We start from the raw sequence: 27,921 nt of genomic DNA, 5'->3' as shown, positions 1-27,921 counted from the left end.
AAGTAACAATATGAAAAAGGATTGCATTTTAGATAACTAATGCTGCTAAAAAGTAAGATTACTCCAGAAGCTTACAGCAATCCTTCCATAACAGCCCTTAAGAGATATTTACTAGCTGATTAGAAAGTTAGAGCTAGGGAAAAGGAGGTAAGTGGTAGTCTTTTTTATGCATTTTAACATGGGTAATAATAGTCTTGACATAAATAAAGACAATATTATTAATTTACCATTCATGCCATGTGGTACTTAGGGTTGTTCAGTGGTAGCAGGAGTAGTAAGGAATTTGTGTCATGTCCTTCACATTGTTCTTTTTTGCTTTTCCTGAACAGCATGAAATTGTGAATCTGCTGACCAGTGTTCAGAGCTCAGTTGGTGAGTGTGGAACATTTGCAAATCTAATTGCATGGCAGATCCAACACGTGTGTTTATTTTTTCCTCATGAGCAGTATCCCTTAACCAACACAGCTAATCAGCCACAGAAAGTTGGAAGAAATTGCTAAGTCCCTATAATCTTACAACTTTGGGCTGTTCTCTGCCATCACTGTCCTTGCTTTCTTAGAAGAGAGTTTTGGGAAAATGACAGGTTCTCTTCCAGGGAATCTGCAATTTGCTAAAGTTGATAATGGGAAAACCCACCCCTTTCCTCCTCCTTCCAAAGCATCGGGATCTTGGAAATCAGTTTGAATTGATCAATGGACTGGCTTCCACCCCACTGAGGAGCTTGTCATATGCAAGAGCAACATTTAGGATGAAAAATCTAGCCATATGCAGATTCTTAGTTTTGTTCCCAAAATAACTCCTGGTGTTGTTGGCTTCTCTCCCTCATCTAGCTACCATCTGGGGTTTGTGTGTGTGTCTGTGTGTGCACGCACACAGGCAATAATACCTCCTCCCCACAATCTGCCAGGCACAGACACCCTCCCTCCATCGCTCCCACGCTTATATACTCACTGAACCAGGGATGCGGAAAGGATGTCAGATCCACTGAAAAGGCCCAATTCCTGCCTTTCAGCCAAAGATTTTACATGTACTTTATGCCTGCCTTAAAAAAAATTGATCTGTAAGCAGAAGCCAAGGAGACTGGTACCAACAGGAATTAATTTGTGAAGGTCTAGGCTGTACGTGACTCTTTGGTACTTAAGTCAACGGAGGGAACTACTTAATGGCTTGGGGGCTGCAAACATTTTTATATAAACTCAACAACTAACTCAAACCAGGGCCTGTTGCTTTTTTACTTCAGAAACTTATTTATTTCACATTTCTTTGGTTTAGAAATGACCTGGGCATTGAACTAATTAAAAAAATAATTTAATATGTAGGAATAAATCCTCCACAAGCTGAGACCTTGTCAGCCAATTTCAACCTGGAGTGCAACCTCAGAACAGAATAGTAAATCTCCTATAATAGGGGCTTCCAGATCCACTATATCATAGAATGTTCTGCATACTTGTCAGAGAGCACAGTTCACCTCGCAACTGCCCTCACAAACTTCCTGAAACATGAGGGGCTCCATGTGTTAATGGGTAAGTAAAGGGACTGGGGAGCAGGAGGCTGGGTTTAGGTATTGACAATGGAGAGAAAACAAGGCTCACCCGTGGGAGTCGGAGGGAGCTAGAGATTCAGTGAAAATGAAAAATGGAGGTTGAAGAGGTGGAAACCAGAGATCCCTCTGCTTTCTCCTCTTCCTCCTGTGAAGTAGATGAACTCACACAGGAAGCAGCTATCCCAGTCTTTGGTTCATTTATCCCAGAGAACAGGTCAAAGAAAGGGCAGCACAGACATCCTGCAAACCCAAGAACTTAAGGAGGATACCAGGAGAGGCTTGAGAGAGAAAAGCTTTGTTCAAAGTTTGCTGCTTCGACTGCAGGGTGTGAAATAGCAAACTCCCTTCTGGGTCTGTTGGTCTGAAGGCACTGGCTATGCTTGGCTTCACATGCCTGCTGCAACACCAGTTCTGGTGGTTCATGCTTAGTGAGCACCCCTTGCTGGACCACGGTTAGGAGATGGGTGGGCCTTCTCTCAGGGAGCAGCTGTCATGATTTTGAATTTTGAATTATGAGAAAGCCTCTGTGAGCCCACATTTCCATTTTCTAAGGTTGAAAAATGGAAACTCAACTCTGAGTTAAGGTTTCATCCATGTTAAAGTAAGTGTAAGAAGAGTTAATTTGTGAATGAATTACTTTTAAAGACTTTCCCTTTCTTTCTCTTGCTGTTTAAACAGCAAGCATAGAGAGAGGGAGAAAGAACGTTTGGGTTTTGAGGATCTGAGACAAGTAGGTGACAGTGGAGATGTTCAGTATACTTCATAGTTTTTCTTAGTAAAAAGCTCTAGATCTGTTGAAGACAACACGACAGGAGCAAACGTTTCCTGATTCCGTTGTAGTCCTATGACGATCCTTTCTATGCGTTGGTCTTTACTGTAGACTGCCTCAGGAGAAAGTAATGTTCACCTTAATGCAAGTGGCTGAGACCGGTCTTAATAGTTTAGGACAACAGATTTTAATTCTTTAAAATCCATTATCTGCCCATATAATTTTAATCAGATTATAATCGCAAATGCATGGACTGGTGCTGGAGCCCTAAGAAAGCAGGGAGATTTTCAGATTCCAGCAGGTTTGCAGGAGTTTTCAGTCATACCAGTCATCATGTGACTAGCAAACATCCAATTTCTGTGGAAGTCACTGAGATGAAATAGGTTTCTAAATCCATACCATCATTCATTATAGTGTCATTTCTCCTTGGAAATTACCAGTTCGCGGGAAAATGATGCATGGTCATAGGGTAGAACAAGCAATATCAGGTACCAATTGTCCCTCCAAAGAATCTTGTAGATGACTTTTGATGTTTTGGGCTTGTCATTAAAGTTTCAAATTCATGGGGGCAGAAACAGTTTTTTTAGGAGAGAGGGTGGGGAATGGGGTGGGAATTCCCTCTTTAATATTAACAACACGATAAATCCTACAACACACACTGAGCACATGATTTAGTTTTGATGTTAACCAAGAAATCACATACAGAGAGATTTAGTTCCTTTAGCTCCACACATGAGACAGAGTCAAACTGGACATAGCTCTTCAGCCATGAGGACTTGCCATGCCTCCAAGTGGCACATACATTCCCGTATATTCTTCTCCTGGAGTCTGTGGCATTATTTATTCTTCCTCATTATTTTCTTTGAAGAATGCCTGAAAAGGGAACCCAGAGAGAAAAGAGCCAAAGCTGGTAATTCAGAAATGATTTGAAAAAGGGATGATTCTTTACCATGAACAATGTATAAATTTCATATGAGAGTCTTCAAGGAGTTCAAAGAAAATACATGTTATCAAAAATTATGCAAAGATTTCAAAAAGTGTTCAACAAAATAAACTTACTTTTTAATTCCACTTGTCTATGAACTTTTTTTTTTTTTTAGATTTATGTACTTATTTGAAAGGCAGAGTTACAGAGAGGTGGGGTCAGGGGAAAGCGAGAGCGAGAGCGAGAGTGAGAGAGAGAGAAAGAAATTTCTCCATCCACTGGTTCACTCCCCGAATGGCCTCAATGTCCAGAGCTGGGCTGATCCCAAGCCACAAGCCTGGTGTTTCTTCTGGGTCACCCACATGTGTGCAGGGGCCCAAGGGCTTAGGCCATCTTCTACTGCTGTCCCAGGCTACAGCAGAGAGCTGGTTTAGAAATGGAGTGGCCGAGACTCAAACTGGCACCTGAATGTGATGCCGCCAATGCAGGTGGCAGCTTTACCTGCTACACCACAGCACCAGCCATCCATGAACTTTTTAAAGTCCTCTTGTACTATTAACATGATGCCTCCTTATGGATAAGATTTTAAATCCTTGAGGATGATTAAAAATATAAAAGTCAGGAAAATATGAAAAAATGAACAGTCACTTTTGGAATATATTGTTTAAACTAATACTTTTACCAATAGAATGTGCTAGACACTGACTCAGGAACTGTGGGTATATTAACACATTTATGATGAGTTACCCACCCTCCTGGGAGAGTCTTTTCCTGCCTTTTTATGTAGCAAGTCTCACAAACACTACATATGCAAGAGTAAAAGCTTTAAATAGCATTTCTAGATATGCTAATAGAGTCTTTAAATAGAATTTCTAGACAACAGTAGCTGTGTTATTAAAGGGTACCTATGATTAATTACTGAACAAATTTTACAGGCAATAATTGCTAAAAGATTTCAGAGAAAGAAGAGATCCCATTAGGCTGAGGCTGGCACAGACATTGTTAAGAAAGAAACATACGCTTCTATTGACTTTTGTGAGGACAGAGTGATTTGGGTAAGTCAGGAGAAGCACTGTGTTTCTTGATTATCAAAGGAAGTTGAAAGGAATGACTATTTACCTAATACTACTACAAACATACTTTTATGGTACAGTCTTTCATCACAATAATCCTGAAAAAATATATTATTATTCTGAATTTAAAAAGAACGAATCAAGATTCACAGAGGTGAAGGGCCAGTGCTGTGGTGCAGTGGGTTAACGCCCTGGCCTGAAGCGCCCGCATCCCATATGGGCGTCGGTTCTAGTCCCGGCTGCTCCTCTTCCGATCCAGCTCTCTGCTATGGCCTGGGATAGCAGTGGAAGATGGCCCAAGTCCTTGGGCCCCTGCACCCATGTGGGAGACCCTGAAGAAGCTCCTGGCTTCTGGCTTCAGATTGGCGCAGCTCCGGCCATTGAGGCCATCTGGGGAGTGAACCAGCGGATGGAAGACCTCTCTGTCTCTCTGCCTCTCCTTCTCTCTCTGTGTAACTCTTTGAAGTAAAATAAATAAAAAATCTTGGAAAAAAGATTCACAGAGGTGAATAAACTTTGCCGAAGATAGTTATCAAAAATAAAAACATGAAATTTCAATCCAGCCATGATATAGTGCCATAAACCATATTTGCCTTTTCAGATTAAAAAGGACGAAAAAATTATCTAAAATACATTAAACGGCAATTTTTATTTGTTGGACAATGCAAAAAATAAAAGAATGCTATATGTTCTCAGCTTGCTTCCTGAAGCTTCTAGGCCATTGCATGGAATGAAAGAACCAAAACAGAGCCCACTGGTCTTGTTGATTTGAAGAGACAGAAACTGATGTTTAGGGAAGCAAATGCAGCTAGATTTTCCAGAACTGGGTGCCCGAGATGAAGAAATTCCATAGAGAGCACTCTGGAAATCTGCAGAAGGGTCCCTGTCACTGATTGAATAGTAATCTGTGAGTACATGGACAACAGTATACTGAATTCCTAGAGCATATAGAGCTGAGTATAGTTTTTATTGCTAAGATCCAGAGTGAAAGACCTTGTAAAACATGGGTCGTTTGGTAGAGTGCTCACAAAGGCATTGCCTTGTTAGTGGAAATAAATTAGCTATAGACTAAAGAATGCCCTTGATTTGCCCTAACAAAGCATAAAAGCCAGACTAAAAAGGATCAAGTGAGTAATAAGCAACTTAACTATCTTCTGGGACAAAGTCTAAAACAGTTTAAAATAAATTAAAACAAGTGTCATAAATGTGCTTTGTATGTAAAGAAGGCAAGCAAAACATGACCATGATAAGAAGAAAATGGAATTGTACAGAAATGGCCCAATGGAAATCCTAGGACAAAAAAATTGCAATATCAAAACTGAAATCATGGCCGGCGCCGTGGCTCACTAGGCTAATCCTCTGCCTTGCGGCGCCGGCACACCGGGTTCTAGTCCCGGTCAGGACTCCGGATTCTGTCCCGGTTGCCCCTCTTCCGTGGCCAGGGAGTGCAGTGGAGGATGGCCCAAGTGCTTGGGCCCTGCACCCCATGGGAGACCAGGATAAGTACCTGGCTCCTGCCATCGGATCAGCGCAGTACGCCAGCCACGGTGGCCATTGGAGGGTGAACCAACGGCAAAAGGAAGACCTTTTTCTCTGTCTCTCTCTCTCACTGTCCACTCTGCCTGTCAAAAAAAAAAAAAAATCTGAAATCATGTCTTTTGCAACAAAAATGAAAAATGGATGCAACTGAAAACCATTATACTTAGTGAAATAATCCAGTCCCAAAATGACAGTTATGTTTTCCCTGATCTATGTTAATTTATAGAGTATAAAAAATGTAATGTATGTGAGCAAACTTGACATTTTGAGATTTGATTATTATTTACAGCCCTCATCTCTACTGTTGAAGAACAGAGTTTTTTCCTTCTTCTTGTTAATTTCTTTACTTAGTTAAGGGTTAAGATTATGATTGTAAAATAAGCTGAAAGTATGTTATTGTAAAAATTAAAAGAAAGAATAAGGAAGGAAGGAGGAAGGAAGCTGGCAATGTGGGAGGGAGGGTAGGGTAGGAAGTTTCACTGTGTTCCTAAATCTGTATATATGAAATACATGAAATGTGTTTAGCTATATAAATAAAAATTATCAGGGCCAGTGCCATGGCATAGTGGTTAAAGCCACCGCCTGCAGTGCCAGCATCCCATATGGACACAGATTCAGGTCTGGCTGCTCCACTTCCAATCCAGCTCTCTGCTATGGCCTAGGGAAGCAGTTAAAGATGGCCCAAGTGTTTGGGCCCCTGAACCTGCGTGGAGACCTGGAAGAAACTTCAGGCTCCTGGCTTCGGATAGGCACAGCTCCAGCTGTTGTGGCCAGTTGGGGAGTGAACCAGCGGATGGAAAACCTCTCTTTTTTTGCCTCTCTTCCTCTCTCTCTGTAACTCTGCCTTTCAAATAAATAAATGAATCTTAAAAAAATAAAAATTATTTTTAAAAATCCTTAAAATACACAAGATATAATGTATTAACATACTGGTTGGGATTTCAGATAAAAAGCTATGTGAAGGTAAAAATCTAGCCAAAGAAACTCCCTAAAATGATGCCTAGAAAGAGAAAGAAACTAAAAAAAAAATGAACAGAACCTAACAGCTGTATGAAAATAACAAGCAGTCTAAGTCAAGTGTGATTGGGGTCTTAAGAGGAGAGAAGAAAAGGGAGACAGGAAAAGAAATGCAAATTTGCTGAAAAATATAAATCCACATATCCCAATCCTTGACAAACTATAAACAAACACTCTTAACTTTTTAAATCCATACACAGCAAGTTCTTAACTCAAGAGCATAAAAATAAAATAACAACTTAAATGTTTAAGTGATAGCAAAAGCAGCCATGGGAAAGGGCACATAGGGACCTAGTGGTACAGAGTAACAGTGACAAGAATGAGAGCAGACTTCGCATTAGAAGTTATGAAAGCTAGAAGACAATAAAGTTCAAGCTTAAGGAACCATGCAATGAAAATCAATCTAGAATTCTATACTAAACAAAAATATCTCTCAATAAATGCAGCAAATAGAGACGTAAGACAAACAGAAGATGAAAGAATCCTCACCGACAAATATGTGTGTCAAAAACATGTTAGAAGTTTTTTAGGCAGAGGGAAAATACTGTCAGCTGAACTTCATGTCTACACACAGGAAGATATATCACTGGATATGGTAAATATATGAGCAAATATGGAATAAACTTTCAGTGTATTTTAATCTCTTTAAAAGATAATTGAATATTTAAAGCAAAAAATGAAAACAAATTTGGAGTTTTATAACTCAGGTTACAATAAAACCTATAAAAGGTGATCAAAAAATATATTGCTGTTTTATTGTTACACTATAGGAAAAATATTGCAGTATAATTTGAGGATAGACTATGATAAACTAAATAATTATATTATAATACCCAGTACAACTACATTAAGCAATAAAATTAGATGTATAACTAGTAAGTCAATACTGGAGAGAGAAATTCCCAAAATTTATCTAATTATCTAATCTAAAAAAGATAAGAATGAATAACATTAAAAACAGTAAACATGTAACAAAACAAAATGCTTAAATCAATTGCATTATTAATTACACCAAACAGAAATGGTCTAAAAAGTTTAACTGAAAAGAGAAACTCAGCAGCAGACATAATGGTACAGTAGTTCAGATTGCCACTTGGGTCAATCAAATCCCAATTCAGAGTGCCTGTTCAAGTCTCAGCTCCTCTGCTTCTAACCCAGCCTCCCGTTAATGCACCTGGAAGGACAGTGGATGATGGCTCAAGTACTTGGGTTCCTATCACCCATTTGGAAGACCCATCTGGAGTTACGGGTTTTTGGCTTCAGCCTGACCCAGCCCCAACTGTTGCAGGCACTTGGGGAGTGAACTAGCAGATGAAATATCTTTTCTTTTCTTTTCTCTTCTTTTTTTTTTTCTAGGCAGAGTTACACAGTGAGAGAGAGACAGAGAGAGAGAGTCTTCTTTCTGTTGGTTCACTTCCCTAATGGCCGCTACGGCCGGTGCTGTGCTGATCCGAAGCCAGGAGGTGGGTACTTCCAGTCTCCCATGCGGGTGCAGGGACCCAAGCACTTGGGCCATCCTCCACTGCCCTCCTGGGCCACAGCAGAGAGCTGGACTAGAAGAGGAGCAACCTGGACTAGTACCTGGCACCCCAACCAGGACTAGAACCCAGGGTGCTGGCGCCGCAGGCAGAGGATTACCCAAGTGAGCCACGGCGCTGGCCAAAATATTTTTCTTTCTTTGTCTTTCCCTCTCTCTGTCACTCTGTCTTTCAAATAAATAAACAAATCTTTTTTAAAAAACAATGAGAGCTATTCAAGTCATTGTTTCTCAAGGTGTCAATTTCACTTTTACAGCTTTTCATTTTAGATGCACTATTAATTCTCACAGATCAGGGAGAACATATAGTATTTGTCCCTTTGGGACTGGCTTATTTCACTAAGTTGAAGTTTTCTAGATTGATCCATCTTGTTGCAAATGATCAGATTTCATTTTTTCCTGCTGTGTAATATTCCATAGTGTACATATCCCATTATTTCTTTATCTAGTCTTCTGTTGATGGGCATTTAAGTTGATTCCATATCTTAGCTATTATGAATTGAGCTGCAATAAACAAGGAAATTTTTGTTTACTGATTTCATTTGCACTGGTTAAATTCCCAGGAGTGGGATGGCTGGGTCATATGGTAGGTCTATATTCAGATTTTTGAGGTATCTCCATACTGTCTTCCATAGTGACTTTACCAGTTTACATTCTCACAACAGTGGATTAAGGTACCTTTTCCTCTGCATCCTCTCCAGCATGTGTTGTTTGTTGATTTCTGTATGAGAGCCATTCTAACTGGGGTGAGGTTAAACCTCATCTTGACTGTCGAGAAAAAGTTTTTTATTTATTTTTTTTCTTTTTCTCTTCTTCTTACTATATGTTGAACTCTTAACATAGAGTTACTCATATGTATATAAAATCAATTGAAAATGGATCTCAGTAAGAAATAAGAGGGGAAATAAGAGAGGGAGGAGGAAGTCTGTAACTGTAAAGCTGTATAGTTCTGCATACATTCCTACAGACTTACTTCTAAGGGTACAGTTTAAAAACTTGTCATTGGACTCCAAATCCCATTAAAATTGGTGGTAAAACATGCCATCTTAATTGTCAAAGTGATCATATTAAGTGTTAAAGTGAACACATAGATAGGATCAAGTGTTAAAGAGATCATGTAAATAACATCAAATGCCTGGTAATAATAGAATTAAAAAGGAAGGAATGTTCGACATGGGAAGCAGTCCGCACAGCAGACTCATAGAATGACAATCGCTGTAAGTAACACTTCGACCTCAGAATCAGCCCTTAAGGCATTCAAATGTGACTGAAAAACCCGTGAGAGCATTTCAGGCATGGAAAGCCAAGATACTATGGCAAAAATTATCCTACATGAAGGATCTCTGTGAATGAGACCCCAGTAGAAATAAGGGGACATCAAAGAAATATGTGCTTTTCTCTGAAGGGAGAGAGAACTTCCACTTTGCTTATGGTCTTGTCTAAATACTGATGGAGTTTGTGGTCACAAAAGGCTTCCATAGCCTTTGCAGCTCATGGTGGAGCCTCGGGTGACCACTGACATCATAAATAAGAGTGTTAATTGTTAAATTAACAACGGAAGTCACTGTGCACATCCTCCCCATGTAGGATCTCTGTCCTTAATGAGTTGTATTATGAGAATTAACTGTAAAACTTGTTCTCAAACAGTACTTTAAACCTTGTGTGTGTGTGTGCATGCAAACTGTTGAAATATTTACTTAGTATAGAGTTGGTCTTCTGTTAAAAAGTTAATTAAAATGAATCTTAATGAAGAATGGAATGGGAGAGGGAGTAGCAGGTGGGATGGGAGTTGGGGAGGGAGAGTGGGATTGGGGGGGAAGAACCACTATATTCCTAAAGTTGTGCCTATGAAATTTGCATTCATTAAATAAAAACTTTAGAAAACAATGAGAGGCCGGCTCCGTGGCTCACTAGGCTAATCCTCCGCCTTGCGGCGCTGGCACACCAGGTTCTAGTCCCGGTCGGGGCACCGGATTCTGTCCCGGTTGCCCCTCTTCCAGGCCAGCTCTCTGCTGTGGCCAGGGAGTACAGTGGAGGATGGCCCAAGTACTTGGGCCCTGCACCCCGTGGGAGACCAGGAGAAGCACCTGGTTCCTGCCATCGGATCAGCGCGGTACACAGGCCGCAGTGCGCCAGCCATGGCGGCCATTGGAGGGTGAACCAACGGCAAAGGAAGACCTTTCTTTCTGTCTCTCTCTCACTGTCCACTCTGCCTGTCAAAAAAAAAAAAAAAAAAAAAAAAAAGAAACAAAACAATGAGAGTATTAAAAATAAGATCTAAATATTGTGTACATGAAATAAATTTAAGCATATTAAACACAAGCATATTTTAAAATATCTATCATGGAAACTAATCAAAAAAGCTGCCTGGAGTTGATAATATTGTACAAATCAGACTTCATAACAAGGAATGCTGTCAGAAATAAACAAAAATTTTATATTAAGAGATGGATCATTGGGGCCGGTGCTGTGGCACAGTGGTTAATGCCTTGGCCTGAAGCTTCAGCAGCCCATATGGGCGCTGGTTCTAGTACCAGCTGCTCCTCTTCTGAGCCAGCTCTCTGCTATGGCCTGGGAAAGCAGTAGAAGATGGCCCAAGTCCTTGGGCCCCTGCACCCATGTGAGAGACCTGGAAGAAGCTCCTGGCTCCTGGCTTCGGATGGGCTCAGCTCCGGCCATTGTAGCCATCTGCAGAGTGAACCAGCAGATGCAAGACCTTTCTCTCTGTCTCTACCTCTCTCTGTAACTCTGTCTTTCAAATAAATAAAATAAATCTTTTTTAAAAAAGAAATGGACCATTGAATCAAGGGAATATACACTCAGAAATATTTGCACTTAACAGTTTCTAAATGCATGGACTGTGAGAACTGAAAAGAGAAATAAATTGGTGAGCCCTCCAAGTATATAATTGAGATCATAGTACTCTCTCTGTAATTAATAGACTAAGAATAAAATGTCCTAAAATAATCTTATCTATTCTTATGGATTATATGTGAGCAATATGTTTTGAAGAGCACTATCAACTAACTTGGTCTCATTGACTTTTATAGAACATTATACTCAGCAACAGAAGAATATGCATATATTCTCTTCAAATGCACATGAACTATTCATCAAGATGAGACAAAAGTCTGGGCAAGGCACTTCAAAATTTTATAGGATTTAAATCGTACAAAGTATGTTCCCTGACAACAAAGGAACTGAAATAAATAAAAATTTAGTAGTATTTGGAAAATTCCCTAATTATTGAAATTTAACAGCACAACTTAAAATAATACATAGGTGAAAGAAGTAATCACAAAGAAAATGAGAATATATTCTAAAATCTCTCTATTTTTTTTTTTTAATTTGAGAGGCAGAGACAGGGAAAGAGAGAGACAGAAAGAATTCTTATCTGCTGGTTCGCTCCCCAAATATTTGCAGCAGCCTGGAATGGGCCAGACCCAAATCAGGAGCCTGGTACTCAGGCTGGGCCTCCCACACGGGTGGATGGGATTCACCTATTTAAGTTACCACCTGCTGCCTTACAGGGTGCATTTTAGCAGGAAGCTGGAAATTAGAATGGAGCTGAGACTTGAACTCAGTTGCTCTGATACAGTACTCCTAAGCTGTGTCCCAATCATTGAGGCAAACACTTGCCCTTAGAATGAATCTTTAAAAAAATATTTACCAGCGTTTTGTAGTTAATCAATATAAAGTAAGTTACACATACCCAAATTTCATAAATTGATAAGTTGACCATGTAAAAGGGGGACTTCAAAACATTCTAATAAAAATGGAATTAAATGACCAAGTTTATTTTAGTGTAAAATATTTTGAAATTTTTGCATAACTCTTTTATAGTGTGCATTCTCCACGAACTTTTAAAATTACTCTCATGTGCATTGATTATTTGCAAATGACCTAATTTGAAGATGACATAATCTTACGCATAGAGAATCCTAAAGTCACCACTAAAACAGCTCTTAGGACTAATAAACTAGTTCAACAAGTTTGCAATATACATTATCAATATCTAAAATTCAATTGTATCTCTTTGTACCAGAAATGAATTAAAAATGAAAATGAGAAAACAATTCCCTTTATAATTACATCATAATGAATTAATTTCTTAGTAATAAATCTAAATGTTAACAAATAATGTTTAATAAATATAATGAAAGAATTGCAAAACTTATACGTAAAAATCACAAATATCATTGATATAATTGTAAATTTTTAGGAAATTAAGATCTAAAATAGAATAAAATCTAAATAAATGAAAAGATGTTCCATATTCTTTGGACATAAGACCTAATATTAGGTTGGTGGTATTCCAAAATTAATATATAAATTCAACTTAATCCCCATTAAAATCTCAACTGCCCTTTTTACAGAAATAAAATATGAATATAAATCCCGAATAGTCAAATATTCTTGGAAAAGCAGAACAGAATTGGAGAAGTCACATTTTCTGATTTTAAAATGTATTACAAAGCTACAGTAAGCAAAAGAGTGGTATTAATATACGGATAGACATATAAATCGATGTGATAGAATTTTGTGTTTAGAAAAAAATTATTACCTAAAGACCTACATATATTCATCAAAAATGCCAAGGCAGCTCAGCGGGTGAAAGAAAAATCTTTTTAACAAATGCTGCTGGATTAGCTGGATACATACATAGAAGAAATCTTGATCTTTTTGTATTACCTTGTGCAAAATTTGACTTAAAATGGACCATAAACCTAAATATAAAAACTAAAACAAACATTTAGAAGAAAACCTATGTGTAAATCATTATTTCTTTGTTTGAGCAAAGATTTGTAAGTACAAATAACAAAAAAAAAAAAAACATAGGCAATTTGGACTTAATAAAATTTACAAGAGTTGTCTTGAAAACAACACATCAAGTGAAAAGACAAACCACAGTTGGGAGAAAATATTTACAAATTGTACTTGTACCAAGAATTTATAAACAATATTTATTAGTCAGTAAGGAACAGATAAATAACTCAATTTAAAAATAAGGAGAGGATTTGAAAGACATTTCTTTCTGTCTTTTTTTTTTTTTTTTTTTTTTTTTTGGACAGGCAGAGTGGATAGTGAGAGAGAGAGAGAGAGAGAAAGGTCTTCCTTTTCCGTTGGTTCACCCCACAATGGCCGCTGCAGTCGGCGCACCATGCTGATCTGAAGCCAGGAGCCAGGTGCTTCTCTTGGTCTCCCATGTTGGTGCAGGACCCAAGGACTTGGGCCATCCTCCACTGCACTCGCAGGCCGCAGCAGAGAGCTGGACTGGAAGAGGAGCAACCAGGACAGAATCCGGCGCCCCGACCGGGACTAGAACTGGGGGTGTCAGTGCCACAGGCAGAGGATCAGCCTATTGAGCCATGGCGCTGAAAGACATTTCTCCAAAGAAGAAATACAAACTTCATAGAAGATATTCAACCACATTAGCTATTAGGGAAATGCAAATCAAGGCACAATGAGATCCCACTTCACACCTGCTAGAAATGCTATAAACCAAAACAAACAAAAACAAAAAAGAAAGAAAAGAAAACAACAGTCAATAACATGTTTTGTTTAGGAGGCAGAAAAATTGGTATCCTCATGGATTGCTGGTGGGAATGCAAAGTGAAACCACTCTGGGAAACAGTTTGACAGTTCCTCCAATAATTAAATATAACCATTTATGCCATAAATTTCACTTTTAAATATATACCCAAGAGAAATGAAAACATTCATCCACATAAAAACAAGTATTCATGGCAGCATTATTTATAGTAGCCAAAAAGGTGGAAATAACCTAATGTCCAACACTTGATAAATGGATAAGTAAAATATTGTTCACTCATATAATACAATCTTATAATGCCATCAAAGGGAATGAATTACTGATATGTGCTATAATATGGGAAAGCTTGAGTACTTATCTTAGTGTAAGAAACCATCTGCAGAATGCCACATATTGTAGAATCCCAGCGATGCAGAATGCCAAGTATAGCCAAATCCATAAAGACATAAAGTAAATTAATGTTTTCTAGGGCACATCAGAGATGGCAATTGGGGAAGGACTGCTAATGTTTATGGAGTTTCTTCTCCTGGTGATGAAAATATTTTAAAATTAGATGGCAATGGTTGCCCAACTCTGTGAATACACTAAAAACCTTAAATTGTATATACTTAGGAGGTGAATTATATAGTAAATAAAATACATCTCAATAAAGCTGCTAAGAGTGGTATGCTCCTGAAATAAAGGTGGGAGTAAAATTTAATTTTCACTGAGTTTGTTCACTCTCCAAATGCCTGCAATGGCCAAAGGGCTGACCAAAGCAGGAATCTGGGAACACATCCCAGGTCTCCCATGTGGGTGACAAGAACCCAACTACTTGAATCATCACTATTGCCTCCCAGGGTCTGCTTAGCTGGAAACTGGAATCAGGAGCCAGAGCCTGATCCAGAGCCAGATAAAGAACCCAGGCACTCCGTTGTGGCGTGCAGACATCCCAGCAAGCACTTTAACCCCTGAGCCAAATGCTTGCCCCTCTTTTTGACTTTGGAATCAGTTTGATGTATTACCTATTAAAAATAAATTAAGTAACTAAAAATACCCCAGTGCCATGTGATTGGTACTAAAATTGAACTCCCATCTGTTTGGAAAGTTAGAAAATAGTTAAGATGATTGCCTGGTATTTATTCTTTGATGGTCCTCCTGTCTTTTTTTTTTTTTTTAAGATTTATTTGAAAGGCGGAGTTACAGAGAGGGAAAGAGAGAGAGAGAGAGAGAGAGGTCTTCTACTCACTGGTTCATTCCCCAAATGACTACAATGGTTAGAGCTGGGCTGAGGTGAAGCCAGGAGCCTAGAGATTCTTCCGGGTCTCCCACATGGGTGCAGGGGCCCAAGGACTTGGGCCATCTTCTACTGCTTTCCCAGGCCATAGCAGAGAGCTGGATAGGAAGTGGTGTAGCCAGGATTTGAACCAGTGCCCACACAGGATGCTGGCATCATAGGAGGTGGCTTTATCCACTATGCCACAGCCCAGGCCCTGACCCTCCTGTCTTTAAAACCTAGGGTTAAGACTTTTGTTTATATAATGATGTATAGACATGTCACATAGAAAGCAATTCTCCTTGTTGTTTTCTTTACCACTTTAGAGAAATTAGTGGTTATTTTCTCCTTTTCAACTGTACTAGGTCTTCTGAGAGAATATTTTGTGACTACTTGATAAGTCTCACATATGATATCATACAGCCACACTTAATGACTCAAATATGTAGGTAGTAGAGAACGCTGTACCAGAAAGTGAAATGGCTAAAATCTAAAGTTTTTTTTTTTTTTTTTTTAAACAGGCAGAGTTAGACAGTGAGAAAGAGACAGAGAGAAAGGTCTTCCTTTTCTGTTGGTTCACCCCCAAATGGCCACTACAGCCAGTGCATTGCGCTGATCCAAAGCCAGGAGCCAAGTGCTTCCTCCTGGTCTCCCATGCAGGTGCAGGGCCCAAGCACTTGGGCCATCCTCCACTGCCTTCCCAGGGCCACAGCAGAGAGCTGGACTGGAAGAGGAGCAACCAGGACAGCATCCGGCGCCCCAACCCGAACTAGAACCCAGGGTGCTGGTGCCGCAGGTGGACGATTAGCCAAGTGAGCCGTGGTGCCAGCAAAATCTAATTTTTACCTCTGGTGATTTGCTGTCCATAACTTGCCAATCTTTCCTGGCTCTGTGATTATTAGTTTCCTCATCTGTATAGTAAACAGATAATACTTTTTAAACATACAGAGTGTTTTTTTTTTAAAGGTTTATTTATTTATAGGCCGGCTCACTAGGCTAATCCTCCTCCTTGCGGCGCTGGCACACCGGGTTCTAGTCCCGGTCGGGCACCGGATTCTGTCCTTGTTGCCCCTCTTCCAGGCCAGCTCTCCGCTGTGGCCAGGAAGTGCAGTGGAGGATGGCCCAGGTACTTGGGTCCTGCACCCCATGGGAGACCAGGAGAAGCACCTGGCTCCTGCCATCGGATCAGCGCGGTGCGCCGGCTGCAGCGCGCCAGCCGCGGCGGCCATTGGAGGGCGAACCAATGGCAAAGGAAGACCTTTCTCTCTGTCTCTCTCTCTCTCTCACTGTCCACTCTGACTGTCAAAAAATAAAAAAAAGGTTTATTTATTTATTTGAGAGCAGAGTTACAGACAGAGAGGGAGAGACAGAGAGACAGAGAGAGAGAGAGAGAGATATCTTCCATCCACTAGTTCACTCAACAAATGGCTGCAATGGCCAGAGCTGGCCTTATTCAAGGCCAGGAGCCTGGAATTTCTTCCAGGTCTTCCCACATAGGTGCAGGGACTCAAGCACTTGGGCATCTTCCACTGCTTTTCCAGACCACAGGCAGAGAGCTGGATCAGAAGAGAAGCAGCTGGGAAACGAACTGGTGCCCATAAATGTTGCCAGTGCTGCAGGTGGAGGCTTAACCTACTGCGCCACAGCACTGGCCCCAACATACAGAGGTTTTGAATGTTAACACAAGTCAGGCAATGGTTGTGAAAGTACTATAAAATGTAGAAAACCCTTTACACATGTGAGATAATACTATTGTTATTTGTTATACTATAAAATTAATGATAAGGAAATGAAAATGATAATAACAAGGAGGATGTTTATGAAATATATTTGTTAATGATATCTGTCTTCTAAAGTTGACTTTGTATAGTCTATGGGGAGATACATATTCTAGTTCCTAATGCGCCAATGCAGAGAATTCTACCTTTCTAGAGATAATTCTACAAAAAAATGCCATTGTATGTCTTTGCTACTACCTTAGTGACTTGTTGAAAAATATTAGAACTGTTATGGAAATAAGAAGAAAAATGACAACTGCAACTCATGTCATTCATGTGGAGCATGTAGTTCCTCCTGTGTTGTGTGTGAAGTACAGAACAAGAATAGAGTTTACAACTTTTATTCATAAACCACTTGAAAAAAATAAGTCTCTGTATTTCCTTGATTGATGATGCTTTTCATATATTACTTAAGAGTGTACTTATTTCATGCCTCTACCTGGAAAACTCCTATGTGTTCCTCCAGACCCTACATAAGGTCAGGTAAGGGAATTCGCTTTAGGATACCTTCCTGACTCAAGTAAGTGGAGTCCATTCCTCTGCCTCTTGCTTTATTGTAGACATTGTGCAAAATGTTAATCATGCGCTTTCATATCTTTCCCCCATGCTTGATCATAAACTCATGAGCACAGGGTGAGAAATCAGTATCATCTAACTTGCTATCATGTAACCGTGTTGATTCATATCAGTTGGCCAATTGGGTCCATACAGTCTTTGAAAAAATGACTAAGGGAATTGAAGCTTATAACCCAGATTTCTGTACATAGTGATTAGTGGAGAATAGCTATGAGTTTTGAAACACAAGGAACACATAACAGTATAGATTGAAGTCCTTTAGCAAGTAGGGAAGGGTTAGAGAATGGTTCAGCAGCAGAAGCCTACAGCAGATCTTTCCATGAAACTATAAAGTAATAACCCATGCTTCGCAAAAGGGACCATCCATATGGAATTCTTCTACCAAGCAGCCTTTGCTCCAGTGAGTATGCCAAGGTGCACACTTCAGCCTGATGATCTGGCAGTGACCCCTTCACTGTCCTAGATTCTATTCCAGGCCTTTGATCCCAGTTCCTTGTCTTTTGCATCTTTATTTGTGTTGCTAAATGATATTTTTCTACTTAGGTCTGTTGGAGGACATCCGGTCTTCCTTTGTCTCCTTTCTGTCATTGCTACCCTCCTCTTTATAAGTTGACAGCAGACATTAGAAAGCCACCACACTTTGATCCGAGCATGCCCCCTCCACTTTTTTTTTTTATTATTATTATTTGACAGGAAGAGTTATAGACAGTGAGAGAGAGAGGCAGAGAGAAAGGTCTTCCTTCTGTCGGTTTACTCCCCAAATGGCCGCTACGGCCGGCGCTGTGCCGATCCGAAGCTAGGAGCCAGGTGCTTCTTCCTGATCTCCCATGTGGGTGCAGGGGCCCAAGCACTTGGACCATCCTCCACTGCCCTCCTAGGCCACAGCAGAGAGCTGGACTGGAAGAGGAGCAACTGGGACTAGAACCGGCACCCATATGGAATGCCAGCACTGCAGTGGAGGATTAACCAAGTAAGCCACAGCGCCAGCCCCGCCCCCTCTTCTTTTGGATTGTGCCTTTCACTTTTCTTCCCAATAAGGCTCAAGACAGGTAGTCTTTATCAATTATTCCCAATAATCCTGTTATCAACTCACAAGCAAGACACAAGATAGCATTCATGAAGTCTTTCTAGCTGGTGGCCCAAGACAGGAGATCCTCCGGAGGCCAGCAAGAGCAAATCTGTGGGAAAGGTACCCAAAGTGATGGGGCTCTCTTTTGTTGTCTGGCAGATGATAGAGCTGAGTTGAAGTTTTCACCTTCACCCCTGCCTCTTGGTTAACTAGGTCATGCTTTACATTCACAGTTATGCATTAGAACAGAATTTAAAGGGATTCTTTTAAAGGATTCCATGGCTAAGTCCAGAAAACCACTGCCGAGGTATATTAATGGGCTCTTGAAACACCTTCTACTTATGTTGAGTCACATTGATTAGTGACTTGCCTGTGTCGATTTTAAACTCCTAAAATCTTACTTTAACCTTCGTGTCTATACACCTAATAAAAAGAAGGCACTAAGTACACTCTTGCTGAATAAATAATTAGCTTCATGCAAACAGGAAGCATTCTCTTGACCTCCACAGCTGGGTCAGGATATTCACATTCTGTTGCCATCACTTGGTGCTCCAAACCGCGAGGTGCCTGTGAACGCCGTTTCCACATCCATACTCAGCAGGCTCCCATTCCAAGCCCCTGAAATCCCAGTGGGCCTTTGGGTACTACTGCTGCAAGGCTGCTTGCTTGAATATTAAAGCCCTCTGCTCTCTCTCTAATTTAACCCTGGCTTCTCAGAGCTGGCCCTCTGGGACCTCTCCAAGCCTTTCAAATGACATCCAGGCAAACCAGGCTGAATTATGAAATCATAGCGTTACTAATATCAAATCCCAGACCTCATATTTTAATAACGTATATGAAGTTCTGTCTAAAGAGCAAGATTAATTTAATATGTAAAACAATAGATACCTCAAATTAATACAAAACATTGTAATACAAATGACTTTTATTCAGATTTGAATACTGCACACAAAAGCTATAAGTAAATTAGTTTTATTGATCTATATTCATAGAATTATTTAAATGTACCCTCTGGTACTGAGAGCCAGGGGTTTTTCTGATGCTTGCCATTAATGCATTTTTCATTAGTGGCTAGTGCTGGGAAGCCCAAATTTCATTTGGCTGCAAAAGATTAATTTCCTCTTGACAACCATGGCCAGATTAAAAAAAAAAAATGGGGAAGTTGAAACAGTGACCTACAGGACAGTTCTCAGAACTATGAATTAGAGGACCAGGAAAACACAGACGGAAAAAAAGATGTGTTTTTTTTTCTTTACTGTGTATCCATTGAGGGGAAAACAACCATTTTGCAGGGAAATAAATCAGAGGCTACAGTTCTTGGCCCTGTCTCAGAAGAGGTGTAGATGCCACAACCATTTACAGATGACATTTAATCTATTTTTAATCTCAGAAATATAAATAAGAACACATGTTGGCAATTAATTTCTAAATAATTTTGACCTCTCACATCCCTCATTTGCCTGTTGGATGTTTCTGTGAAAGTCTTTCCTCATCAAACTCACAAAAGGAGCATATATAATAATAGTAATAATATAATTAAAGCTAATTAAAGCCATTCAAATTAATCTTGTTTGGAGACGTATTGGAAAATTCAGAACTCCCATTGAGATAATTGATACACGCTGGGGAGTCACAAAACCAGGCCCCTGAATTTGAGTGCTGCTTGGGTGTCATAACAGCTAAAATGGTTCACTGGTTTGCTGCTTCCCCAGGGTGCTGTAATCATTGTACCAGCTCTGTGGGGAACCTCCTAGTTTTCACTTCTAACTACATCCTTGGCGCCTACAATCACTAACCTATTTAGATGATGCTGGTGGAATAATACTATTACAGATCAGGAAGACCAAAAGTGGGAAATATTTTTATAAGAACAAGCAGACCAAGCAATTGTTTTTATGATGTGATTTGTGAGCTGCTAAATGCCTCCTTGCTTAACATAATTCTCTCACACAAACTGGTCTCAATGTCAGAAAAATCTACTCCTTCAATGGGCATTCTTTAGATATGAAAGTTCTGTGTGTTTTATAGAGGTACACTTAGGACATAAATTCTTCTGGGAGGGTTAATTCTATAAACCACCATCAGCACTGAATCCCATAGATTGCTTTATAAACCTACAGTTTTCACAAACTGGAGTTAGCAGGAAAATGACACCCTCTTCCTCAGAGATTCCTTAAATGATGGAAAATGGAAGTACAGATACAACTAAGATTGCTCATTAGCTGGTCATGCTATAGCAGGATCATCCTGCATGACTCAGTATGCTCAATGTGATCCCAAGAGACTTCATAAGTAGAAGAAGGAGGCCAAAGAGAGAAAGTAGAGAAATAGGAATGTGAGTAGGTCTCACACCAGAGTTGTTGGGCCAGAAGCTGGGTCATTTGTTCCAGCAGCAACAGAAATAACAGCAGACAGAAGCTCGCTCTCTTTCTCTCTCTCTCTCTCTCTCTCTCTCTTTCTCTGTCTCTTCTCTCTGTAACTCTGACTTTCAAATAAAAAAGAATTTTCTTTAAAAAAAAATCAAACAAGTATCACAAACTCCAAAGCCTAAGGCAGTTCTTGAAGGAAGGGGTGGTTCAAGCCACTGTGGCAGATCAATATGGAACTGAAACTCTTGTTGCTATAGGAAGTTCTGAGTCTCTAATATTTCTGGAAGTTTCGACTTTTATGCATTTTTAAATTTATTTGAAAAATAAATAAATTAATTTGAACAATAGAGATAGAGAGAGATCTACCTGGTGCTTCACTCCTCAAATGCCTGCAACAGCCAGAGCTGGGCAAGGTGGAAGCCAGATGCCAGTAGCTCAATGCAGGTTTCCCACGTGGGTGGCAGGGACCCAAGTACTTGAGCTATCACCTGATGCCCCACAGGGTGCTTATTAGCAGGAAGCTGACATAGAGAGTAGAGCAGAGTCTTACATCCAGACTTTCCAGCATGGAATGTGGGCTTCCAAAACGACACCTTACCTGCTGTGTCAAATACCTGCTCCTCACGGTTTAAAATGAAGCCTGAAATTACATGCACATGCATTTTTGTTAATGTGAAATGGTCCAAGTCAAGCATATTAGAAACAGACTCAATTAAGAGATATTTAAGTGGGCAGGGTAAAACAAATCTGTGAATAAGATAAGCCAGCAGGGGGTCTGTTTGCAGTTTACCCTCTGAATGGACCTTCTGGTTGGCAAAAATCATAGAAGCTAGAAAATAACAGGACGACAACACTCAGTACATGGAGACAATGCACAATAAATCTTGACTGAGTGACTGAATAAGGTATCTTTTTTTTTTTTCTACAGATGCTAAGACTTTACCAAGGGAAATATTTCCCAAGCTTATCTCCGTAACCTCTGTTATTGAGTTGTTGGGGTATTTTATATAACTTCCTATCAAGCAAGATTCAAGTTTACCTGTGGAAACAACGAGAATTATATGGAAGGTGTTGGAGAGAGAATATCGCTTACTTAGATTCCGGAATGCTATGCCCTGAGTATGGACTGATGGTGATGACAGAACTCCTCCCTTGGGAGAGGAGGAGGCTTGGTTGTCAGCCTATTACTCCTCTTTCTGACAGTGTTGACTCTGCTGTACACTCCTTGAAACATCAAAGGACAGAAATTACTATTACGGGAAACTTGAGTTAACTTGGATCCTTTCATGAGTCCTAGAAAAGCAGTAAGTGAACAAGTCTAACCTCAGCTGCACTGCAAGCAAATGAGATGGGGTGTGTGTATGTGTGTGTGTGTGTGTGTCTTCTTGTTTACTAGAGACATGCCAAAGAATCTTAGTAAGTCATAACTGAATTGAGTGTACAGGGCTGACAAGAGTCAAATGTTCTTCCCTGCCTGGAGTGGGTAATTCAGGATGGCCAGGTTTGTTCTTGGATAGGCGGTACCGGGGCTGAGGATTGCACGGAAAAAGGCTGAACAGGGAATTCAGGAATAATCCACATCAGTAAAACTAAGCTGTTTATCAGATATTTTTAGTCACTTCTGCCCCCTGCATCTTACATTCTATACTGAATTCCCTTGCTGTAAAGCCAATACACTAGAAAAAGCACCAATTAAAGATGTATTTATTTTAAAATTACTATCTTCAATTGTTTTTAATTTAAAGTAGACTGGGAAATTATTGAGCCAAAGGAAAAGTGGAATTCTGCTAACCAGGGCTGTAGAAACTTTCTGTATGAAACTAACAAGTCAGGTAGTCACTGTTTGGTCACTTCTTTCTCTCTCTCCCAGGATTGATCTGATTATAGATCTTGAATTAAGGTGGATACCATGACCCTATCTGATGTGAATCTCACCTCCAGGAGGAACAGTCAAGATGATTTAATGGATCTTTGTCCATCTCCAACTTCCACAGGGTCCAGCACGTCTCATGCAATCACTGATTGACTTTAAAGTAATACCATCAGAACTGATCAGGATTGTTACTACAATTAGTCCACTGCTTTCTAGCAGTCTAACAACTGTGCTTTATGGACAAGGATTAAACACAACCAACAGGTGGATGTGTTAACAGTAAAGTTCTAGGAGACTGGCTTAGTTTCCCACATCGTCCTTCCTGGTATCTTCAACACAGACAAACCCAGTTATAAAGCACTTCCCTATGCCATGGATATGTTTTACTATAGGTTTGAATCATGTGCCTTGAGAACAAGTGCATGGGAGCATCCTCTTCATCCTTCATAACCCAGAAGCAAAGTTTTTCTTTATAGTTTTATTTTTCTTATATTAAAGCTAGAGTTCCATGCACACACACACACACACACATGAGAGAGAGAGAGAGAGAGAGAGAGAGAGAGAGAGAGAGACCTTCCATTCTCCAGTTACTCCCCAGATGGCTACAACAGCTGGGGCTATTCCAGACTGAAGCCAGGACCCAGGACCCAGGAGCTTCTTCCAGGTCTCCCATGTTGGTGTCAGGGGCCCAAGCACCTGGGCCATCTTGCCCTGCTTTCCCATAGCACATTAGCAAGGAGCTGAATCAGAAATAGAGCAGCCAGGAGTTGAACCGGTGCCCACATGAGATGCCAGCATCATAGGCAGAGGCTTAGCTCACTATGTCACAATGCCAATCTCAAGGCATAGTTTTTAGGAAGTCTTTTCTGAGCACCTTTAGCCAGGCTGAATATTTCGCTAATATTTAGCACATTGTCTACTGCTTAATTATAAAATTATTTTCCTCATAGTAACAGTAGGTATCTTTTTTTTTTTTTTCAGTAGAAGCAATTTGAAGGCAGGGAATGGGTGATATCTACATTCCTAGCACTTAGCAGTAGTATGTTAGAATAGTTCATTACGTAGTCTTCCAGAAAGTAGAAAATAAATGATTCATTTGTTCTTGTGAAAGAAAAATAGGCAAACTTTAAAAATCCAATTACAGGCCGGCACCGTGGCTCACTAGGCTAATCCTCCACCTAGCGGCACCAGCACACCGGGTTCTAGTCCCTGTTGGGGCACCGGATTCTGTCCCGGTTGCCCCTCTTCCAGGCCAGCTCTCTGCTGTGGCCAGGGAGTGCAGTGGAGGATGGCCCAGGTCCTTGGGCCCTGCACCCCATGGGAGACCAGGAGAAGCACCTGGCTCCTGCCATCGGATCCAATCACAATTACATGTTTTTTTTAATAGTAGAGAAAAATGAACATAGTATTTTTTTTTAAATTTTTTGACAGGCAGAGTGGACAGTGAGAGAGAGAGAGACAGAGAGAAAGGTCTTCCTTTGCCGTTGGTTCACCCTCCAATGGCCGCCGCGGCCAGCACACTGCAGCCAGCACACCACACTGATCTGATGGCAGGAGGCAGGTGCTTCTCCTGGTCTCCCATGGGGTGCAGGGCCCAAGCACTTGGGCCATCCTCCACTGCATTCCCAGGTCACAGCAGAGAGCTGGACTGGAAGAGGGGCAACCAGGACAGAATCCGGCGCCCCAACCGGGACTAGAACCCGGTGTGCCGGCACCGCAAGGCGGAGGATTAGCCTAGTGAGCCACGGCGCCGGCCAGTATTTTACTGTTTCCCAAAGACTTCACTTTGGGTCTTTTCAGTCCTTTATTCAACAGGAAGTTACCTGAGGAGTGGGTGTTATGGCACAGCTATTTAAGCTGCAGCATGGGATATCAGAATTCCTGTGGTACAGTCCTGCCACTGCTTCTCATCCAGTTTCCTGCTAATGTGCTTTGAAGACAGCAGGTGATGGATCAAGTACTTGGTTCCTACCCCAACATGGGAGACTCAGATTGAGTTCCTGATTCTTGGCTTTGGCCTGGCCTTGCCCTGGCTTTTGTAAGCATTGTGGGGTGAATCAGCAGTTAGAAGATCTCTCTTTGTCTCCCTCTGTCACCCATTCTCCCTTTCTCTGACACTCTGCTTTTCAAATAAATAAATAGATTTTTTTAAAGATTTATTTATTTGAAAGTTGGAGTTACACAGAGAGAAGAAGAAGAAGAGAGAGAGAGAGGTCTTCTATCCGATGGTTCACTCCCCAATTGGCTGCAACGGCTGGAGCTGCGCCAATCCAAAGCCAGGAACCAGGAGCTTCTTCTGGGTCTCCCATGTGGGTGCAAGGGCCCAAGGGCTTGGGCCATCTTTCTACTATTTTCCCAAGCCATAGCAGAGAGCTGGATCAGAAGTGGATCAGCTGGGACTTGAACCAGCGCCCATATGGGATGCCAGCATTGCAGGCGGTAGTTTTAGCCACTACGCCACAGCACCAGTCCCTAAATAAATAGATCTTTAAGGAAAATAATTTACTTGCATCCTTACTATTTAATAAGCACTGTTCTGGCACTGGGGAAACAAAGATTCCTGAAACAGAGTGTTCAAAAAGCTTCAGTAAGGATATCGAATCCATTGAGTATAGTTTTTTCTTTGTTTGTTTTGTTTTATTTGATTTTCACATGGCATCTTAAAGATAAGTCTATGAAATATGGCACCATCCCTTCAGGCCACCTCCCCTAGGCCGCCCTTATGGAAACTTCTCAGAAAATCTTGGATCCAAGAACACATGGTTTGGACACAGAAACTCTAGTGAATTTAGTAAAGTATTAGCTTTTTTTAAAGTAACACTTTAAAAAAATAAAATAAACCAGCTATTTTTGAAAGAGTAATGTATCCATACAGAGCACTTTGCATGGTCTATCTCATTTAAGATTTGACAATTATCCTGGGAGATGGATAATAAATGTTATCCCCTACACAACTAGCATTAGACATGCCACAAGAAAGAGGCGGAACAGTGAAACAGAAGATTAAAGGAAAGGGGAAAATGGCTAATTTAAATCTATGAACTGTCTACTACCCTATTTAGGAGATGGAGATAAGCAACAGGAGCTCTAGAAAGACTCCACACCTGCAGATAATAGCTATAACTTTTGTATTGTGGAGGTTTTCAGATTTTGATTTTCTTTCTGACACAGGAGCCAGTGTTTCTGCTGATATTGTTGGAAGAAGTGTTAGATATGAGAATCCATATGTATGTATCCCTGCATTTGTAGATTTCCCTCTGCACCACAGCATAGAAGAACCTCACAAGTAATGTCTTGAATAAATATACTCAGTATCTGATTATTCATAGCTAAAGTTGGTAGAATACTTTTGTAGAAAGAGTCAAAGTAAACAACAACCTGGATTAGTAAGCCTGGCTTTTAGAGAGAAAATACTCAGGTATGAGTCACTTGTAAATGAATCTGTTTGGTATGGTTAGTATTTATTTCTCTGTAGGAAGGCTGAATTTAAATGGCATTGGTTGTGATGCAGAATGATTTAAAGCTTCGCCTGTAAATTGGGCTCAGTTTTAGTTCCTATCTCCCATATTCCCCATTTTTGCTCCCTGGCATTATGGAACCCAGAACTATCTTTTGTTCCTTTCAGGGTTGCCTTTGCCTGGCCTGGGGGGAGCAGCTGGAAGCAGCCAGCTTTCAAGACTGTAATGAATAAGCATGACTTTCTCTACCGGGTCTGCAATCTCCTGTGCAGATGGAACTGGACTGGGGAGGCCAACGGTGAGTGGCAAGAAGGCTGGAAGAGCCACCTGTGACATCCAGAAGGATGGGCACATGCGAAATAGCACGCTCCACATTTAAGATGCAGTCCTAACAGGAATGGAAAAAGAGAGGCCAGCAACAAAGGGTCTGAGTGAGAACCCAGGAAGCTGGAGTTGTGTCTATCGTAGAAGGGGTAGATATAAACACATAAAGAAATATTAAAGAATGGAGTACTGCTGTGTCGAAACCTCTGGCAGGATTCCCCGGCTGCCCATTTCTACTACAGGCTGTGACTGTGCCTTGTCTTTAATAGTCTCAGCATGGGGCTAGCTGTGTGATGCAGTGAGTTAAGCTGCCATATGTGATGGTGGCATCCCACGTCGGAGTGTCAATTCAAGTCCTGGCTGCTCCATTTCCAGTTGAGATCCCTGCTAATACACAAAGGAGAGCAGTGGCAGGTGGCCCAAGTACCTGGCTTCCTGCCATTCACATGGGAGACCTTGGTGGAGTTCCAGGTTCCTAACTTTGGCCTGGCCCAGCCCTGACCATTGCAGCCATCTGGGGAGTGAACCAGTGGCTAGATCTCTTTCTCCCTCTGTCTCCCCATTTCTACCATCTGTCTTTCAAATAAATAAATCTTCTTTTTAAAAAGTGTCTTAGCTTATAATACATGTAAAATGGGGACAATGGTACTTACTTTACACAATTATTGTGGAATTAAATAAAAATAACATTATGACGCTGTAGTGCCTGGGGCAGTTATTGTGTTTTGCTCTCCCTTTTGTTCTGAGTCTCACAATGCTGATGTATTAGGGGTAACAATGTGCCCAGACTGAATGAATGAGTACGCAGCCAAGGCTGTTTGTCCTAACCTCCTTCATAGGTAGCTATGGCCAGTGAGATACATCAAGTCGTTTGGCAGCCTCTGAAGAAGCTCTTCAAAGGGTCTGACAGCTGCTTCAGCTGGAAAGTGAGGTCTCTTGCCTTTCCTCTTTGCTGCTGCCCAAATCTCTGCCAATATGGCTGCAGCTGGAATGACCATCTTGAACCATGCAATGACTTTAGAATGATGGACATGTGCTGTGGCTGGCAGAACCAACTGATAGAAGGATTCCTGTCTGAATTACTTCAAAGCTGTCACCTCAGTGTTGAGTGTTATCCCTTTAGAACTATTTCATATGAGAGAAAAATCAGTCCCTTTCTCATTCAGTTCACCACTATTTGGATTTTCCGGTTTATGCACACCAACTCTAACTCTTACTGATGTTGATCAAGGTATTATTGGTAATTTTTAAGACATACTCAA

The 27,921-nt window shown here is 40.7% G+C and overlaps 1 long non-coding RNA gene across 4 annotated transcripts in view; it reads left to right on the top strand.

Annotated features, from left to right (window-relative positions):
- The window catches only part of LOC149125408 (uncharacterized), a 39,216-nt gene extending 11,903 nt beyond the window's left edge, over nt 1–27,313 (top strand). Inside the window, exons 2-4 of one of the 4 annotated variants that reach the window (XR_016237069.1) lie at nt 330–372; nt 21,933–22,308; nt 26,503–27,313. This is a non-coding gene — a long non-coding RNA (uncharacterized LOC149125408). Of the gene's footprint in view, nt 1–329; nt 373–21,932; nt 22,682–22,874; nt 23,198–26,502 lie in introns of those variants that run through there. The other 3 variants (XR_016237070.1, XR_016237067.1, XR_016237068.1) reach the window with 3 other exon arrangements.
- Nucleotides 27,314–27,921: the final 608 nt, after the last annotated feature.

This window comes from Oryctolagus cuniculus, chromosome 7 (assembly GCF_051225735.1).
Source record: "Oryctolagus cuniculus isolate XC-2025 breed Fujian yellow rabbit chromosome 7, ASM5122573v1, whole genome shotgun sequence".
Lineage (NCBI taxonomy): Eukaryota > Metazoa > Chordata > Mammalia > Lagomorpha > Leporidae > Oryctolagus > Oryctolagus cuniculus.
The sequence above is the reverse complement of the archived record's forward strand: the minus strand, read 5'-3'. Positions and strand labels throughout refer to the sequence as shown.